Source organism: Centruroides vittatus, unplaced genomic scaffold (assembly GCF_030686945.1).
Source record: "Centruroides vittatus isolate TY-2023 unplaced genomic scaffold, ASM3068694v2 contig_958, whole genome shotgun sequence".
Taxonomy (NCBI): Eukaryota; Metazoa; Arthropoda; class Arachnida; order Scorpiones; family Buthidae; genus Centruroides; species Centruroides vittatus.
In genome coordinates, this window is record NW_027122637.1 from 2061295 (window position 1) to 2076656 (window position 15362).

At 28.5% G+C, this 15362-nt stretch overlaps 1 protein-coding gene across 1 annotated transcript in view; it reads left to right on the top strand.

The window, feature by feature from the left end:
* The window catches only part of LOC136985304 (teneurin-m-like), a 126377-nt gene that overhangs the window by 40556 nt on the left and 70459 nt on the right, over positions 1 to 15362 (top strand). The window contains 1 exon segment of the mRNA XM_067282555.1: positions 10500 to 10561. The gene's annotated coding sequence lies outside the window, so the exon portion shown is untranslated.

The following is a 15362-nucleotide window of genomic DNA, read 5'->3' on the forward strand; positions in this document are numbered from 1 at the left end:
TTCTTAGCCAATGCATTTTTTTTTCTTTGTTGGCAAGCCTTACTGGATCTTTTGCTGAGAGGGGGAAAAAAGTCTTTTTCTTTGCGTCTGTAATGAATTTCTCTGTTCGTGCCTTTGCTAAAGCCCGAATCAATTTCTCTTTCGTGCTACGAAAGTCTTTCGCTTCGCTGCTAGAAATTAAAACAACAAAGTTAGGAAGAAATAGAAGAGGAGAAAAAAGGTAGAAAGAAACAAATTCGAAATTGTATAAACTAAAAAATATTTCTGATAGTTCTCTTATTTTCTGTTTGGCGATTAATGCTTTTCTGGGGAATGTTGATAGACTGTATTACCGAAAAGGTATTAAACGTTAAAGACGATTAGAAATTTTTTTCCTCCTCCCATATTCGTGAATAGAATAAGTTTCCTCTGCCATGAATTTAAAAACCCAGCGTTTTAAATTACATTTTATCTTTTTAGAAAAGATGAAAACTTTGCTTTAAAAAATATATATAAAAATACAAACGCATTATTATTATTATTATTATCATCGTGTTAAAAAAATATTACACACTTCGCGTAACACCATTAAAACTTTTAAAAGATACGAAAATTATAATTAAAAATTGATTATTTTTACACGCAAATCTTTTATGCGTTAATTTTTTTAATAGTTTAAAATTATTTGATTCCGTTATAATTAAGAATTTCCAACGTAGATAAATAGGTATAGTAGTAAAAATGGTTTTATTCTTATATGATAGATAGCTGGAGTCCCGTAAGGAAGGGGTCAAAATTTAGATAAGGATAACCTTCACCGATTTTAAGTATAGAGGCTGGACCATTATAGTGACTAGGGAGTGTCCCCTGACAGTCATACCATTTTATTGCTTCGTCCCGGCCATAACGTTAAAAGCCATTAACGCACTTCTCAGATCCGCAAACTGATGAAAACGACTTGGTGCTTGTTCGGATAGCGTGATCTACAACATAAAGATATAGCGGGTATTAGAAGATCAATGCCTTCCTTACCTTTTTCTTTACTCTATCCTCACCATTCTCATCTAACTTTACTTATATGTATACACGTACCGTATAAAACCGTTGTTATCATTAAGTATTCAAATTCCATCCGATAAGCCCGTAATTAAAACTTTTAATTATGCTCATTTTTAAATGTTTAACGATTCTATCGAACGGGGATCAAATTAGAAATTACGAATAATTTATGAGAATGTTTTCAATTAATCGCTGAATTCTCTTCTATTAAATTTAATCCTTTTGATTCTCGATCGATCACATTAATATAATTAAATCAAATAATTTCGATTTTGAAAAATATATTTAATTCATATTTAATGTTATTCGTATAATAAATAATTTCGAATTACTTTCGATCTAATTTTATACAATTTAATTTATTTTAACGGATTTAATTAAGATAACATTAATTAATTTAATTAATATTTTATTTAATTAAGCCTCTTAGTTAAATGAAAAATAACTCGGATAAGTTATATCTAGATTAAATGGAATAAAATGTAAATATATATTAATAATAATATAACTTTTCTAGTTTCATTTGATAAAATTATTTTCTAAATTTGATTTTTAAACTCGACAAATGTTCTTCTAATTGATTATTTCTTTCAATATTCATTAATTTTTATGAAAGAAAATGAATAATAAATATTGAAATTCGAATGTGAGTAGAGAAATAATAATTTATTTCCAGAAGAATAACTGCAACAACCCGAAGTGACTGTAAATTATATTAATTTTTTCTTTTTGCTTCCTCTATATTTATAAATAATCAAGAGAACAAATATTACCAGGTCTGTAATGAATAATCATTTCTGAAAAACAAATCGTTATAAATAAAATATTATTACCCTTTTTTAAAAATAAATAAGCTAGTTATTACGTTGTAAATAATTAAGTAGCAAAAGTTTCTATTGTACTTTGCCTTTTGTACTTTTTTTTAAAATCAGAAAAATGCTTTATTGTTAACCTATTATTTCTTTGAAATTTTATATTTATAATGGTTATAATTTTATTTTTTTTTAACTTTTCTTATAAATATTTAAAGTTTTTAAGGCTAAAAAAAATATGTTAAGAAACGTAAAGGCGTGTTTTATGTAAATAAAAGCGAATACGTTTACATAATTATCTATAGAAATAAAATATTATTTGCACTTTCGTTAATGGTTACTAATTACATAATTTGGTGCCGTTATTCACCGTTATTCACGAATAATAATGTTTTTGTAAATTGTTACGTTTATTTTTGCGAAGAATAAGTAACAAGTTCTTTCGCATTCGGATAATTTATGTATCTGAGATGAAATTTGAAATATATTATGTGAATAGAAAAATAGCATAATTTATTCAGATGTTGGAATGATATTTGTTTAAGGAAACAATATATATTCGAAAAAGAATTTTACGAATAAAATCTAAAATGTATTTTTCTTTTATTGTATAGAAATTTGTACGAATTCTTTCTGCTTAGAAAGAGAGAAAAAAACATAGAAAAAATAAAGGAGACCAGGAATAGTTTTGCCATAAATTTATCGTTCGGTATTTTTACCTACCTACGTTCACTATCAGGTCAACATTTCATGCGACCGGATAAATCTAACTCGACAAGCGAAAGTTGCATTCGTGATACCTCTAAACTTTCATATACATCACCGTAAATATGGTATAAAGTTTCTTCTCTTTGCAAAAATCGATGAAATGACCGATTTTTCGGTGGCGATGTATTATGAGTGGAGCCGAAAACGGTGAAACTCAATAAAGACGACAAAGTTGCGGTTTGAAGCTCCTCGTGACAGGATCACAGACCTGTTGCATAACGCATGATGGGTTTCTATCGAGACAACCCCTAAGGCGTGCATCTTGGTCCACCTACTGCAAACACTTAGGTATCTCGTTTATATTGACGCCTTCAACCTATGTAATCTCCCGTTTCTCAAAGCTTTGGTAATCCACCTTTACTTGCCAGACAACAATAATTGTATTTTTATCTCTCCGGACTGTTTCTGCTCTGTAAATATCCTCCAACTTTTAATTTATCTTTCAATTTAATGAAAATGTTTTCAGTTTATAGATTAGAAACGCCGGTTAGATTTCTTTTTATTTTAAATGCAAGCATCTCTCCACGTCCAGAGGGGATTTAAAGATCGGTGACTAGAAAACAAGTTCAATGTTCGGTTGAAACATTTTCAAAAATTTTTCAGAAAACTCGCTTAATAGTCGCAAGATTGATGTAACTTTTTTGCAATTCGTTAGTCGCCGAGTGAAGGCTCGTAGTATTCATTAAACTTCCAATTTCTGATTGAACCTAGCAACATCGAAAATTACCTCAAGAAATACTAACAACACAAACAAAAATCCCACTCAACAAAAGGAGAGTGAATCACTCGTTAAGAGAGACCAGACACACAAAAGACAAGTTTTTCCTTTGTCGACAACGTGCTAGAAAAACACCCCGGTCCAATCTAGTTCTTTCACAGTCGTCATATGGTAGAAGAATTCCATTGTTCACTTCGAGATCACGTGGCATGCTAACAGTGACTTTAGGGAGTTTGTCGTTTAAGAATTTTTTCCCTAGCCAAACAAAGCCAATATCCGTCTTTATTTTACTTCACCATTATTAAAATATTCCATTATTCGATGCTAAATTCCGCATACCAACTACCATTGATTATAATTATTCTTAAGTCATTACACGCTTTACATATCTTCCATTTTAGACGATGTTTTAAATTTTAGTCTGTATTAAAAAATATTACTAAAAATTATTATGCAAAATTTAAAAGTTTTTCGTGTTTTTTTTTATTCCGGTCGAAAAATTTTTAAAACGAGAAGGTGTCCAGAGAATAGCAAAAAAATCTTGTGTATGTCACGTTCGTTCCGTACGACGCGTGACAAATATCACGTCTTTTATAAATATTACAAAAAACATAGAATCTTCTGAGAAATTTTTCGATCGAAAACCACGAGAATATCTGAGTAATAATAAAATAAAGAAAACACATCTTCAATTTTTTCCGCCATTGTCATTGTGTTCTCCAAATTTTGATGCTTTAACTGGATTTGGGCGGGTGCGGCACTGTCAGTTTATTAGTTGTTTGGGTGTGGTTTGTCTATTCCAATGGAAATTTTACTGAATTTTTGTAAAGAAAATTTTCTTTTATCCTTCACTAAAGTATTTATAAATATTTAACGACATTGCAATGAAATTTAATTTTATTCCGGATGCAATTATTTTAATCTTATTTATCGAGTTGTAATTTTAAAACTCGTTTGGCGAAAATCTCTTAGATTTCTTCCGAGTTCACACTTCTTATAGGCCTAAACAAATAAAAATATCGTTAAAAGCAAATTTTTATCGAAGAAATAAGTTATTAAATGTCAGATTTGGAAGGTAGAAAGCAAGAAAAACTTTTTACGATGTTAAAAGTAGAATTCTATTGAAAAAAGCCGAATTGAATTAAATCTAAACAGCTATTTTCAGTTATTAAAGGAGAGAAAAAGAAAATTTTATGAGATTAATTTTTAACTTTCTATCTAATGTCTTAAACATCAAATAGTTTACTTACAATATAACTTTCTGGCAAATATAGCATCTGTTGTTATTCTCATGCCCGTTCAACTTATATTTCGAATTGTTTCCGCAGAAAATTATGTTTAGAAAGTTCTTTCCTTCTTTTTTATTTTTTTAAAACTATTCGATTTTAGTCAGTGAAATTAGATTATACAATAGTTTCTATTTCTCGGGTAACGTGGCAATATTTCAGGAGAATATTCTCGTATAGCTGTCTTATAACATTAAGAACTCTCTTTGTATTCCGATCAGCGAAAAATTTTGAATAGAAAGGTATTAAAAATAAAGAATAAGACCTGCACAGTCATCATTCAACTACGTACCGACGCCATAATTTCATCATAAGGCAATACACTTTACAAATAAACCATTGAGATCCATCTATCACACGGCGAACAATTTCTCTTGTAAATACGTTTTTCCTCCAGATGATTAAGTTATGCATGAAAGTAGATACTTTCAGGCGTCGTTTGTTGTATAATATATATTCACCAGAGGCACCTGACCGCTAAGAATAAATTCTGATAGCAAACGGACGTCCATTATCACAGATTTTTGAATGCACATAAAAACATCGCCATGCATTGATCTGATTGAAATGAAGACATTTGTATGGGCAACCACGTTGGATGAAAGTACTACTTGGAAAATAGTTCTTCATTCGTTGGAAGATGTGTGTCATGTGATCCAATGAAAGATTCATGGCTCGGATGTAAAATCTTACCAGACTAGAGGGAATCAGTTTTGGGGAAACACTAAGATATGTTGTGACATTTTAGATGATGGATGATAGGCGATCTATCAAAAGACATCTCTCGAGCTACTGCCTAAGAAGATCTGACAGATAGACTTCTACCGAATTTCGCATCTTCACGGATTTTTCCTCTCGCATATTCACCCCTGCTACTCTCGGGGAGAATATGAATAATTTTCTCCCCTCTATATTCCGGAATATCCGAGCATGCGATTCGTGTATCTTTTCACTCAGGTATTAGATGGCATGCAATAGGATCCAAGAATTTTGTTTATGTCTTCTTCTTGATGCACTTCCCAAATCGATCTATATGATAATATAGATCTAGATAGAAAGTAACGCCTATTTTATTCTTAATTTCTAAACGTTTAACATAATCGCATTTAGACGATTTTGAATTATTTTTACAGCATTTACTTGGAAATTAATATTATAATCTTTAAATAAGCGGAGAAAAGATTTGTTGAATATAATTTTACGCGCATTTCTTTTCGCCTCGTATTTATAAAAAATACAATCATTTTTATGCTAGTTTAAAAAATAAGTGCTATGACGTAACAGTACTATCACGTTCTGACGTCATAGTAACCTTTACCTGTAGCGCCATCTGTTAGCAATATAATAAAAAATTTTCCAATATTAATATCAAAATAAAATTAACACGCAGTTAACGTAATTTATTTCAATATTAACCCGCATAAAATAATTCTTTGCGATAATTAAATTAAATTACTTTGTTTTAAAAATTTAATAACTGTTTGTATTGAATTAAAGCCGGGAATTTAATAACTCGATAAAATGATTAAAGGTTAGACAAAGTGAGAAATGTGCGCATTATTGTACAACGAATATGATTTAATTCAAGTGATCTAACTTAATTAATTATATTTGTTAATGAAATTAGTCTCTTTCAACTAATATAATACATTAATGCAATCATTGTTACATTTTCAATAACAGACATTTATTTTCCTCTCTAAACTTTCCTTGTGTACAACCGTTTATTACATATTTTTATATTTAATGAACACAAACACAGCATTATAATTCTCTAATATTTGAAGTTTTAAAGGATTATAACGATTAACACCGATTAAAAATGATTAAATGAGATTAACGTTTCCATACTTTATTGAAAATTACTAGTAAATTTTCAAATATCCTTATAAATTGTTTAACATTGTGATTAAATGTGTATTTTTATTACAGAATTAATGAACTGGGCTTTTATTTGGAATTTCTAGAAATCTTTAAACTCTTTTTTAATATCTTAAAGAAGCTTTTTTTATTGTTTATTTGTGTTCATTCGTGTTCTATTGATCATTTTTTAAAACAAAAACAATGTTTCGGAATTGATTTTGAAAAGTCTTTCAAAATTCTATTAAATTAGTACTTCAGATACTCTTCTTAGCTTTTGAACTGTGAAGATCCCCTTATTCTTGGTTGTTTCTTTCCTTAAAAACAAAAAAATGAAAGAAATATGAACATTGTTTTTCTTGAGCTTCGTTGGTTTCCATGCTTAAACATGTTTTATACGGTAATATAATGTATAAAGTTATGGCTTTCTCCATTTCAAAATCTTATTTATTATCAATGAAAATAAAAGCTTACAAAGAAGCGTTATCGAGCAAGCAGTGGTCCTAAATGTGGACGAAACATTAACGTCCTAGTAAAGTTTTTATGATTATGCCGTTATTGTGTGTAAAGCAAAATTAATGTTTTATTACACCGTAATTTATTTTTTAAAATTGTGAAATTTAAGTATTAGAAAGACGAGAAAGTCTAACATGTAATGCAAAATCGTTATCGAAGCATCCTTTAATTCGTCTTTGATTTGGGATTATATTTCCTGTAAGTGTAGCCTATCAAACTAGATCATTGTTGGTTTCATTGACAAGCAATGGCAGGAGGATTCTCGATTAATCCGCGTAGGAATGCTGAATAGTGAGATAAAAGTATATGATTCAATCGGGAATCGAACTTGGACACAACAATGTTTGTATTGAACGTTATTAACGTGTTGAATGCAAGATATAAATTTTGCAATATTTTATTAGAAAATAAGAAAATCAATTTTAAAAATTGATTCTAAAAATATATTCCAGCATTAAACAAGAATATATTTTAGGTTAAAATTATTGGGCTGCAATTGGAAAAAATTGTAGACCTATAAATTCCTGTCGGCCGCCGTCTGTCTGTCAGTCCTTCCTAAATCTCGAGAATAGTGTTAGACAGATGAAAGTTAATACCAGATTTAGAAAACGTAAAGGAAGAAGGTTCCGATTAATTATATACAAACTTATGAAATAGAGAGAAAAGTTACATGAATTTTAATTAAAAAATTCCCTGAATGGCGTTACATAGATGGTTGGCATGACTGTTATTATCAGGAAAAGTATGATGTACAGGGGAAAGACACTGCAAATTAGAGATGGAGAACATATATTTTAAATTGAATAAATTAAAAATATGATTAAAAATTACACACCTGCATTGTGATAATGTAGTGTTTGTAAGTAATTGTTCTTTAGTTTATATCATTCTGTATAGAATTTTAATATTACACATTTTTTATAAAATAAACAAAAATGAAAATAGAAAAATATTATTTAATCTCAATGTTAAATTAAGATTCGTCTTCTATTCATAAAGTAGAATTTTTCAAACTGTTGTCTATCGTGAAACTGTCAAATCACGAAAAAAAAGTATAATGTTTCGTGATGGTGGCCAGATATTTTTTCTTTTTAATTCTGGCTCATTGCCATGGCGAAAGTAATACGTTTTCGCCCGAAAATATTGCGTTTTATCGTTTTAACTTGTCCAATTTTTGTGTTCTTTCGGTTATTTCGCTTAGTTTTCAGTAATAGTTAACAATTGTTTCTTCCAGAGAATTCTTGTTTCAATTCCTATTTTGTACAATCGACGACGAAGTTACTGACACAGAAGTTGATGCTTTCCATTCGTTTTATAGTACTCGTGTTGTGCAGATTGATTGTTTTGGCTCCGTTGGCGAAGAATATGATCCTCAAGAGTCCTCGAAAGCTTATGCCAGCCACGCTTCTAGTTTGTCCATTTTCTCTTTTCCTCCTCGGAAGCTTAGAAACATAACAAAAGTTGATTGAACTTGTGTTTTTTTATCCTCGGTTTAAATATTTTGTATTTGGTATTTCAAATTCAATTTATTTTAATTCGAATAAAAAAGAAATGAATAATTTTGAGGAGTCGAATCATTTATTATTTGTAAAGCATAATTTGCTACCATCATTGCGTTGTAACGAGAAGAATTGATATGCAAAAATATACAAAACTGTTAAATATTCAGCAATATTTCATAATTACTCATTGCACAAATGGGTAAATTATCAATATTCTTTGGTGAAAAACAAAAATTTTTATTTGCTATCTTTGCCAAAAATTATTTTATCGATCTAACACCGCGATTACCGCACTTCTTTTTTTTTCGTCTATCATTATCATTATACTAAAATCAATTTATTTAACGCAATTACCAAATACACGTAGTGTTCAATCAATTTTTGGCACCTACGTAAATGTTAGATAATTCTTACCATAAGTTGTTATACTTCTCACGCATTTCGATAATCAATATTACTGTTATAAACGTCAAGAAATATTATATAATTTATTAAATATTTCAAATAATGAATATGTAAATATCAACTATTAATACCAACTTCGTTACGGCTTAATCTCCGAAGGAAATATATTTTTTATGGTATAGTTTCGAGTGTTGGATTTTATATCCAAATTCCCTGGAGCGGTCAACTGTTCTTAGCTCGAGTTTATTCTGACTCTAAGGAATTCTCGAATTTCTACATTTTTATAAACAACCGAGTTAGAATTTTTCTTTATATATATATATATATATATATATATATATTGCTATTATTGTTTTTTGCCGCTATCTATAAGAGAAAAAAAAGAAACTAGTGGACAGAAATGCACGAAAGTAATTCAATTTTCTGAGTTGAATTGCATTAGTTTCGAAGTTTCGAAAACAATTTTATTTAAATTTGAATTCAAATATTAACATTTTAATGGTATTTATGTTTGCTAAGAAAATTTTGAGTCGTTTATTATCAATGGATAGAGAAACATTCAATCGATTAAGGGCTGCAATAAACATCATCTGTCCTTATTAGCAGCCAAGAAATATTATTACGGCTACTCGTTAGCAAAGTTTCTTTTTTCGATAATAGGGTCAGTTATGCTTCGGTTCAAATTATTGCTCCTGCATACGTTGTATTAGTTATTTATAAAGGACAACAATATTAAATATTAATCATTAATTTTCCTAATAGAGAATCGTTATCGTGGAAAGTATAACTCTGGATCATATTTATAATTTTGTTATATTAAAAAAAAATAAGTTTTTTCTCTCGAAAAAATAATAATTAAAAATAAACTTTACGGTAATTTTACTGGAAGAGTATTTTAGAAAATAAAATAATAATTTGATTTTATTTCTTTATTGTTGCATATTTTCTCCAGTTAAATAATTTAAGTACTTCGCGGGTAATAAAGGTGAAAAAATTAATATAGACATTAAATGATTCATTTTAGTAAAGAAGAATAATCATTTCTAAAATAAAATTGCTTTGTTCTAGACATTAAAAGATTTTTTTTTAAAATTGAATTAAATTCTCGGCAATTTAATTCAAGAGAATAATAGTTTCGAGTTTGTTTAAAACAAAAATTGTAAATAAAAAGTGGAATTAAAAATAAAAGCAATTTGAGCAAAATCTAGAAGTGACTTAATCGCTATTTCTAGCAATTTCCATTAAATGAAAATACAAAGAATGTTTTGGTTACAAATCCCCTGTTCTCATGCAGGTAATCACATTTGTGTAGCTAAGAGAATCGTATATTGTTAGTTAAAAGATACGAAAAACTGTTTTATCCGCTATTTCTAGTAACTTACACATAACAAAGATAAGACTTCCGTTCTTCCACATTAACAACTAGATTTATTAAGTTTCAACTGTAAATTATCTATTAAATTCGGCTTAAGAAGAAACGTCTTATGTATATAATTCATTGCATTTTCTTTTATTATTCTAAGATAAATATTTACTTCATTAATTTTAATGCATTCTATAAAATATGTAAAATGTATTTATTTTTTTAATTTAGATTACGATGTCTGCAAGTTAGAACGTTTTGCCTAATTTGATTCTAGAAGAATTCTGTTCTTCGTAAGTACTTATTTTGTTAATTATGTTTAGAATAATTTAAGGAAATCTCATTTTCAATATGGTTACAAGAAAATATATAGTAACCAGTAAAATTCCTTTTGAACAACATTGTCCCGATATTGGAGAAGTCTGTAGACATTGAGTAAACAGAAATACGAAGTATGAAGAGGGGATTCTTCACCGCTGGCAAACATTCGTGTTGACAAGATCTGATGGAATATAAACAACAGTTCCCTCTTGGAAAGATCAATCTCACCACATAGTCCTTTAATAATTTTTATTTATGAAAGATTGCCAAGTTCTGTTTATATAAATCCTGCTGAATTTATGTGTAATTTCAACAAGTTTAAATTTATGGTAGATTAAGTAGAAACTTAGTGGAGTTTGGTTAGAACTAACGTCTTTGTCAAATGATGTTATTACAGCATTACTTTAATGGCCTTATATATTTTCACCGTTCTCTTATGAACACTGGATTTATACAATGCAGTTGGATAAGTTTTGTTTCCACCAATAAATTCTCTACTTTTCGTGTCATTTTCGATATCGTGTCAATAAATCGCAATTTATAGCAATCACAAATGACAATAGATGCTTTATTTGTTTAAATGCCATTGTAATTATACGAGTACATTATTACAGTAAACACAACCATTAAGCTTAATCATTAATATTTATCACAATAAACGGAGTAAAAAGCATTTTTGTAAAGTGAAAAATTAGAAAATAAAATTAATTTTATCACATTTAACATGCGACTTGAGCTAATATAAATATTTCTACGCTTACATGAATAAAATGATAAACAAGAAGATTTAATAATAGATAAATTTGACTGTTAAAAAAGATAAAAATTTTCGAAAAATTTCATTAAATTTCACCATCTAAATAAACTGCTTATATTATAATTAATCGGCAAAGTTTCAAAATTTAAAATATCTTGTCATCATTTGGAAGTTCCCTTCAATTAATTGTAAAGCAACCATTAAGTTTTCAATTCTGTTTAACTAACTAATTAACTAGATATTGGAATAACGATGTTTGAATGTAATGACCAATTGGTAATGGCCAAAGATATTAGACCCACAAAACAATTTATTGACGTGTCACAACCGAATCAATGTATACGAATCAATTTATAACAGAAAACAATTATTGTCAGTTAACGAAACGATGCGAATTAATTATTTAAACTATCGCCATGTTTTGTCGTCGACTACAATATCTAATAATGTTTTCCTTTCACGTTTAATTGAAACATCGATTAAGCGATATCAGCAACTTGAATAAGTAAATTTTCTAATGAGATTTAAAAATGTTTACAACTATTATCCAATAGATATCTGCGCTACAATTAACTTAAATAATAACTAATTTTAATTTAAAAATGACAAATTTCTTATTATTTTTGTTTATATTTGTTAAATCTTTGTCGATTTTCTGATTTATTTATAATAATAAAATTATATAATTGACCAAAAAATGGCAAAATCGAATTTCAATCTTCGATTAGACATTTCCATTATCGATCTCGGTTAGTAGGAAACTTGTGTAATTTTTCTAGGAAAATGATAGCTGGCACTAAAGATAATGCTTGTTTTAAAATTCATTTTATCTATTAAATTAATCATATAAATCAAAAATAGCATAGTTACACTTTAGATTAAATTTTCGTCAAAAAATGCGTGATTTACAATCACTCCATTGACTTACAGATTAAAAACATAAAATTATTATTACTCCACTGATAACAGTATCAGTAAAAAAGAAAAAAAGGAAAAACTTTTTCGACACTCGCTGTATATATTAGCAAAATCCATAAAAACTTCAAACTCGCAATTCTCACTTTTTCAAATAAATCCATATCCATAAATAGCGTAAACCAGAATTTAAACTTTAGCCATTAGAACAAGAACAATCTAGGAAGTTGAATTACCTTTATATGGCAACTAGCCCTTAAAAGAAATCGCGTGTCAATCTGTAAAACTAAGTCGCATCATGCATTTCATCAAGTTAATGGCTTCTAAGAGCAAACATGTCCATAAAAAGATATTTTTTCATGGCTCTGTAAACCGATGGTACTTGGATCGATGACCGAACTACTCGATCATCATTTCCTCTGACCAGCTCACACACTCCACCCCGAGAACAAACATAGACTCAGTTGTGTATTCGACACCTCTAGAACGAATCCGCAAATATATCACCGAATATTGGAACACTATGAACTTAACTTAATTGAAACAACATTTGTGCTATAAATTTGTTCGAAAAATGTCTTCCTTCTGCTATTAATATAACTTGTTTTATCGAGTGATTTTATTTCTGCAAACTAGAAACTGGCGGTGCTTCAAACGTTTAGAATCGAAAACTTTTTCTAACTGGATTGAAAAAGAAATTTAATCGAAGTTTAGATTGGAGCATCAACCTGTTATTCTTAGCGAAGGAATGAAAGTTGCTAGCACCAACGTGAGACTTTATCAACTGGAGACATGTCACTGACCTCTTTCGTAACTGCCTGGATACTTAACCCTCCCTTGCCGCCTGTGTTTCTTCCATTTGGGGGTTGTCCCACAGAGATCTGCCTTCCATCCATTAATGGAACAGTTGGGTGGGAAAGAACGTAGTCTCTAATCTCTAAGCCTCTTTTCTCTTTCTCTTTGCTTTCTGCGACCTCAGGCAAAGATTACACGAATTCCACCGGGTACTCGTGACACGTGACTTAGTCTCATCTGAAAACTGTTATAAAGTTTAGAAGCGATTTTTACTGGTACTATATTAAAAAAATATGAGTTATTAAAGTATTATTCTTCCGTAATACTTAATGACCAAAATAAAGTTTATTCAAAATTCCCATTAGGCCACCGTTAACTTTTAATTGTTAATCTATTTAAACTTGTATTATTCGCTCAATTCCGGTAAATGTAATGCTACATTTTAATTTCATCGAGGTTCTTCTATTAAATCGCTATTATCTAACACCAGATAACACTTACTTCCCTACACTGTTTGAGTACCGTCGAAGATTGTTTAATTAATTTATTTAAAATTTAACTGCTTACACACGATAAGATTTAAAATCACTGAGTTTAAATTAACGAAAGATTGATTAAAGCAACCCTTTTCTTTTGACCTTTAATAAATATTTATAAGGAGATAAGTGATAAAAATAATCAAGTTTCTATAAAATTAATTACATAAAAAGTTAAATAAGAAAATTTGTTATAACGCAATAAATCATAACATAGACGATCAATAGTAATATATTTTTTACTCATTTTTCTACAAAATTCCTGTAGTTAGCTTAAATAAATTTTCTTCGTTTAGAAGTTATACAAATCTTTATATATAACGTATAAAATAAGAGAAAACGAATAAGCATGAGTATTTTTTATGGCTCCAAGTTGTTTATACTAGCTCATTCAATTCCCTAACTCATTTAAAAAAGATTACAAGTCAGAAAATTTAATATTAATTTTCGAATCGTTAATAATTACTTTCATGCATTAGCTTTCAATAATTCTTTATAAAATTAAATATACTTTTATATAAAAATCCAAGAAAATAATTAGAAATTGAAGAATAACTGTTCAATCATATTTCTACAAAGTACATCTAATATCTTAATGATTTACATAATACTTTATTTTTAAATTACGATTTCATTTTACTTTGTTTTTAAATTGCAATCAATTATCATTAATCTTCAGAAAATCCTTCTCTCTTCTATCTTTCTCAGATTGCATGTTCAGTATATAAATCGATCGGGTCTTTCAATGCTTCTAAATATCGTAAGCTCTTGTTGATCACATAAAATACCTCTAATTAATCTATCGACAAGCAATTGGTCCGCGTTGATAAACAAATCGATATTAATCGCAAACTTGTTCCTCCAAAAGATCTTCCCAAAGTCATCCAACAATTTTCATATTAATCGCTTTATTCCCGATAACAATATTTTAAATCTTTTGATGGAAAATGTCTTTATTATTTTTCACTTCAAAATTACTTTCAAATCTCGGAAATAATAATCTCGTTAAGCTTCGAATTGTTATTAAGGCCTCAATAATTAACCAAATAGCAGTTAAATGACTTATTTTTCTTTAGAAATTTCATCTATTTTCTAAAGGAAACAGTAAAATTTAATCGAAATTATTTATTTTATCATTCGTAGAAAGAATTAATTTATATTATTAAATTAATTTTTCAATTCAATTTATAAAGAAAAATATTTTCCTATTGCAGCATTAAAATCGACAATAATTTTAAGGAATATCATTAAATAACCAAACAATAAAAATAAATCCAAGTTTTAGAATTTTATTCCTTAATTTCTTCAAACAAATTCGACTAAACAGAAATTAAAATTTTCTACCTTAAAATAAAACTTTGATAGTTTGGAAAATTTCTATCGTAAATTAGCATTTGTTACTTAGAATATAAAATCAATTTTACAAAATATTTCTGACGTTTTCGCTATTTTTTAAGTGTTGTAATATCATTATCGAAATATTGAAGCCGTAACTGCGCTTTGCTCGACATTTTGCAGCCTCCAATTACAAGTGGAGTGCCTAGTAATGGTTTCTTAAAAATCCTACGTGGCATTCACAGACATTGTTACGTGTTGCTGCTAAAAGAAAATATTTATCAGACAGTTATTTCGATAGAATAAACTTTAAAATTATTACTACTTTCTCATAAAATAAAAATATATATATATAATTATTTCATTAAAGCGTTATACTTCTTCGGTTTTATCGTAGCAATTTATACTAATTAATAAATCTATTTCGCTAAATAA